Here is a 6,441-nt window from a genome sequence, read left to right on the forward strand (position 1 = left end):
TCATGTAACTTGGCAGTGTCCCAAATTTTCTGATCAAGGAGAATATGGGGGCCAAAGAGGAAAGTGACAGATGATGTAGAGTGTGCCTAAGGAGAGTCACATGGAGAGAAAACATTCTCTCAGGCTTTCACAGAGAGCACATTGACCAAGCAATGTCTGTGACTCATCCACATGGCTGACACTGACAAATACTCTGAGCTACAGGATCTCAGGATAAATCCTGAGGGGATTTCACTGACCTTATCAGACCCAAAAGCTACAACTCTTGTTGCATAGGTCCTGCTTTATCTTGGTCTTAACCATCTAGCAGAAAAGTACAAAAGTGAAATATAAGAAGTAAAGCCATGCTGTTATGTTGAGCTGAAGGGGACTCAGGTCAACAATTTCTGACATTGGCAGTCAAGCGGAAGACCCAATACTATTATGGACTACTGAACTCTTTTAGATTATTTTGCTTAATTAACACACCTATAATATTCAAATAATGGAACTTAAGAAAAAAAGTGTATACAGATGAATGTCCACTTTTTATCTGTGTATTCAAAGTGGTTAGGATAGATATATAGTTACATTCCCTTAATGAATAGAGTGATTTGTTCTAATGATGTTTGTAGATAGGATATCATGTCTGCATCTTGTACAGCAATTAACCACTGGGAGGAATGTATGCAATGTGTTAATTATTGAAACTGTCCTACCAATTTGATTTGAAACTGTCTCATTGCTATTTGTTTATCAATAAAATAATGGAAAAATTTTTTTAAAATGAGGTATAAATAATAAGGCCATATTAACATGCTGAGCTTTGAAAGGCTCAAATCAGCAGCTTCTGACATTGCCAGCCCTACACATAACCCACTACTATTATGGATTACTGGACTATATTGGATTATTTTGCTTAATTCATGCACCTACAATATTTAAATGACAGTGGAATACCCATCTCTGACAAAACTGACAAAAAAGGGGATACAAGTGAAGGACCATTTTGTATCTGCATATACAAAATAGTTAGGATAGATATACAACTACTTTCTCTTAATTCAATGAGAAGAAAGATTTGTACTAATAGTGTTTGGAAAGATATCATGTCTGCATCTTGTACTATGAGTAACCACTAAGAAGATGACAATATGCAACATATTAATTATTGACACTGTCCTACTAATCGGTTTTGAAACAGTCTCATTACTATTTATTTCTCAATAAAATTAATAAAAAAGAATAAATAATATTCCAAAAGTAGTCTAATGTAAGATGAAGTTCTGTATTTTTATTTCTGATTCCATCATACAAATTTATACAAATGCTGGATTTTTGCCAATATCAGCAAACTTTTCAAAATTAAACAAACGTAGTAGTAATACACCATTCCACAAAGAACGGTGATAAGTTACAATGGTATGCAATTTTATATACTGCAGAATTTTTCACTCTTCATTTTGTTACAATCTTCACTAGAAATGACCAAACATAGTCTAAGACAGTCAGAGTTAGATATGTCATACACAACTTATTTTATCTAGTAACCATTTTGTTCGAATGTTTTACTAGACAAGATCCCAATTATCTCCAAATCAATCACTGCAGAAAACTAACAATTTAATCTGCCATATCTCATTATATCTTTCAACCATTATGAGGTACAGTAAATAGAAAAATATGCTTTGAAGTGCACTGGTATTGGTTAGCTTCTCATTTCTTGAATAATTTATTTTATTTGCAGGTGATTCTGTATTTTATACTTGTTTTGAATTTAATAATTTTATTACATTCCTGCTTTTTAATTTTTTATGTATTTAATACAGAGTTTACAGGGTCTCACTACACAGATCGAACTCTAGAGATCCTCTTTTTTTTTTTTTTTTTTTTTTTTTTTGTATTTTTAGGGAAGGGTCTACAGGGTGTTCAGGGTCTCTCTACTAGATCAGACTAGCAGTGGTATTCCTGTTTTCAGCCTCCCAAGAGCTGGCATCATCAGTGCATGCCACCATGCCCAGTCTCAATTGCTGTCTCGGCACATCCTGGGGACAGGGCCGGCACCACAGGCCTGAGGATCGAACCTCCGTCCCGTGCACCTGCTTGCAGGTGCTTTAATCCGCTGAGCTGTTTCATCAGATCCTCCTCTTTTCAGCTTCCCAAGCGCTCGGATTACAGGGCCTCACCGCCACACCCAGTCTCAGTCACAGTCTGGGAGAACCCTGAGGCGGGGCCAGCACTGCACACTGGGGATCGAACACTCCTGCTTTTTAAATTGAATATATTATTTTGGACAAACAAATCATTGTTTTTAAAGTGTGTATATTTAAGTTTTGGATAGTAGGTGAGCTCCATCTGGTTTACTTAATAAATCTTTATTTATATGATAAACATCAATGTTCTTACATCGATAATTTAAAATTGTGAACATTGTGGTGCTAATTTTATTTTACAGGTCTCTGGGTAATGTACAGTTTCCTGACATTTCATTAAATGTAATTAAAATGTTATATTCATATCTTTATTGAGGTGCACTTAGATCATTTTTATATAAGCGGTGAAGCCAATTTAAATAACTCAAGTCTGTTACAGTAGCAGAATCATCTGTTCAGCTAATTAAATGCTTTTCTTAATAATGCAGGCTCTACAGCACAGGTTAAATCTGCCGCAGGAAGCTATAAAAGACAGATTTTAAATCTCATAGACATACTAGATGCTTGGAAGTGCCTGATGTGCAGATCAGTCAGCACCTTCATTCCAGAGAAAGCTCGTCTATCTGAAGTTATATTCCTCACTCCAGTTTGGTAAATTTGCTTAATGCTGTTTTCACACTGGAAATTTTTTTATTTCAGTAGTCTATCCAAATTCTTTGTTATCTCTCTGAAAGACGTTTCATTAAATTGCCAATTTTTATTTCTTGCTTATGTTACAAATTAGCCTGGTCCATACAGGTGGAAATCAAAGTACTCAGTAGCATTCAGTTCCAAGAACGCTGTTACATACTTTTTTTACACAGCAGTCTACATCATTAGACAATTGGATTGTGCTACAGAAAGAAATTGATTTGTTGGAGATTAAACCTCCATCTTTTAAATTTAGCACCTGCTCCGCTTTAGTGAGCGGCACAGATTCAAAACCTGACAAGAGAATGTTCTTTGATTGTTTCCAAAGCACCCCACTTAACAAATATTTGAATAATAGCAACAGCAGATGTTTTCAACCTTCCAGAATCCCTTCCTGCTTGTTGCCATGGTCACCACTTCTTAGCTTTTATGGTTCTCTTTTTCAGATGTGACTTGGTCCCATTGTTGTTCACATTGACTATCTGCTATTATGAAAACTGGACTTAATGACTAATTTGCATTGATTTCTTAAGAAATAAACCAAATTCTCAAAATGTCAATGATGCTGCCTCCTGGCTAAATTATTTAGAACAATTAAGCAATCGGTTCATTTTCTGAATTATCATTTCATTTTTAGATAACATCATGTACCAGACTTATCCTTGAATAACATTGGTAAACATTTTACTGTCAGGAGGACCTGAAGAATTATTATTACCTACCTGTCTGGTCAAAGGTTTAATCAGTCTAGTCACAAATGTAAGTACATACAAGACAGTAAGTCTAATTGCAGTACAAACTTAAACCTACATAAAATCAGTCTTTCCCCAGCTAAATCATTCTTCCCAAAATAATTATTATGTAAAAAAGAGCACAATTATTTTGATTATGTTATACGTTCTATATGAGACTCCTTCTCTACCTACCAAGGGCCATTTTAAAGTTAACTACTTCCTCTCTGAAAGGAAGTGTTTGCTGCTGTCTTAATGTAATGAGGATCAGGACCAAAAGCCTGTTTGTAGACATTACACTTTTGTTCGCTTACTTATATTAGACAAGTTATTAACTCTCAAATTAGAGTCTTTGTGTTTCCTTTAGGTACACAGTGTATTTATGGGATGCATGTTCTTCATGAAATAAGATTCCCAGAAGTTGTCAGTCATGGGAGGTAGGGAAGGTAATGAAAGGAGCCAAGGGCCGGGCACCAAGCAGAACCAGACGGCAAATGCTCACCAGTGCAGCCCCACCAAGAGAGCAAAAGATCATCACAGAAGATTTTTATATGCATATCCAAATACATAAAGGACAACACAGCTATGAGCATGTGCAGTTCCACACAGTTTTATAAGATTTTTTTATAGGATGAGAATGAAAATGAAAGGATGTCGCCTGGGAAGGTAAACATGGGATCTGAAATAGCAATTATCCCTGGGCAGAACACCCATTTTGGACTGTGTGTGCAAAATAGAAAGACAAATTTCATGAGTCACATCTGATGATTTAAAAACAAGAATGTAGACATCGTATACAAAGCAACAAAAAATAAGTGTTTTTTAATTAAACATCTAGAAAAAAATACAGGCTGATTTCCATATAGGTGTTCGATGAAACATACTGGAAAAAAACATCAAGCACCTCTTGAAATTGGCAGGTTTTGAATATAAACTATTTGCATATAATTTTTTCCTTGGGTGGAATATTACTTCTACAATTTTGTTTATCATTATATTTAATTTTGAAGATTGTATGCACATCTCAAATATTTGTATTTGTTAGTTATCATAAAGATGGAATTAGAGCTTGCTGAATTAACTATTTATTTTTCAGAGGACCTACATAAGCTAAATTAAAGATGAATTCCAGGAAGCACCAGGAAGAGCCTCTCTTGAGTTCTTTGGAAGAATGTAGAAAAAAGGACACTTCTTTAAAATGGCAGTGGTATCAGAATTCCTCAGGCAGGCCTACTTTATTAACAATCAAGAGCAGGAATATGTTCAAACTGTGAAAACATCCAAAGGTGGTCCTGGTCAGCCATGAGCCCCTACCCTGGCTTTAAGCCCTCCTCTGACGTTGAAGCTTCGCACAAAGCCATAGCAATAAAAGGTGTGGAGAAGCAACTATCATTGACATTCTCACAAAGAGAAACAATGCCCAGCATCAGCAGATCACAGCAGGCTACCTCCAGGAAAAAGGAAAGCCGCTGAATGAAGCTCTGAAGAAAACCCTCACAGGTCATCTAGAAGTGGTTTTAGCTCTGCTGAAAACTCCTGCCCAGTTTGATGCAGATGAGCTTTGTGCTGCCGTGAAGGGTCTCGGAACTGATGAAGACACCCTCATTGAAATTTTGGCATCAAGAAAGAATAGAGAAATTGGAGAAATTAATAGAGTCTACAGAGATGAACTGATGAGAGATTTGGCCAGACATCACCACAGACACATCTGGAGATTTCTGGAAGGCTCTGCTTTCTCTCTCTAAGGGTGACTGATGTGAGGATCCTGGTGCAAATGAAGACTTGGTAGACACAGGTGTCAGGGCCTTATATGAAGCCAGAGAAAGGAGAAAGGAGAATTGGTGTTAAACACCATTCTGACCACTTGCAGTTACCCCCATCTTCACAGAGTGTTTCAGAGGTACACCAAGTACAGTGAGCATGACATGAACAAGGCCCTGGACCTGGAGCGGAAAGGTGACACTGACGGGTGACTCACAGCCACCTTGAGATGTGCCCCAAGCACACCTGCCTTCTGCCCTGAGAAGCTTCGTGAGGCGATGAAGGGCGCTGGAACTCATCAGAAGGCATTGATAGGGATCATTGTCTCTCGCTAGGAAATCGACATGAATGACATCAGAGTGTACCACCAGAAGACATTTGGAAGCTCTCTGTGCCAAGCCATTCTGGACAAAACCAAGGGAGATTATGAAAAAGTCCTGATGGCTCTTTGTGAAAGAAACTAAACATACTTTGACACTCCCAAGTATTCCTAAGAGAAGACTTCTGAACCACAGCTTTTCATTCTGCAACTCTGGCTTAACTAGGATGGTTGGTTGAGCAGGTTTACAGTGTAACTATCTGGTACCATCTCTTTCTGAGGCTTATTTCTCACTGTTTTGCCCAATCCTTTAATTGTGTCTATATTTTCCCATTTAGAGCACTAACTTACACCAGCTGTCTTAGACTCCTGAGAAACCCCAGTAGCCCTTAAACACTACAGAATAATTTTTAAAATCTTGGAGCAAGAAATGTATTGTGTTAAGTACATAAACATATGTAAGAACACAATAATAAAACTTAAAAGCTAAGTGCTCTGAAGGTTTAACATTATTGTTAGATACACTTATAAATATAATGAACCTTAAGATTTAAAAAAAAAACTTCAAAGCGCTTTGCATAGCATAAATTTCAATCTGCACAAGAAATTATTTACTTGCCTGCATTGAATAGGAAACACCAAGAGAAAGCTGGTCCCTGAGCTTAGTAGAGACCCCGCGCACCCACTGGCACAACGTCTAACAGCAAAAATAAATGTTTATGAGTCAGAGATGCCTCGTAGGTCTTTCACCACAACCTGGGAGGACCTCTTGCAGAAAACATCTCCGGGAGTGCTAGGTCCTCACCGT

The 6,441-nt window shown here is 37.3% G+C and overlaps 1 pseudogene; it reads left to right on the plus strand.

The window, feature by feature from the left end:
- Window positions 1-4,751: 4,751 nt before the first annotated feature.
- On the plus strand, window positions 4,752-5,778 carry LOC101566378 (annotated as a pseudogene).
- Window positions 5,779-6,441: the final 663 nt, after the last annotated feature.

Source organism: Octodon degus, unplaced genomic scaffold (genome assembly GCF_000260255.1).
Source record: "Octodon degus isolate 3935 unplaced genomic scaffold, OctDeg1.0 scaffold00174, whole genome shotgun sequence".
Classification (NCBI taxonomy): domain Eukaryota; kingdom Metazoa; phylum Chordata; class Mammalia; order Rodentia; family Octodontidae; genus Octodon; species Octodon degus.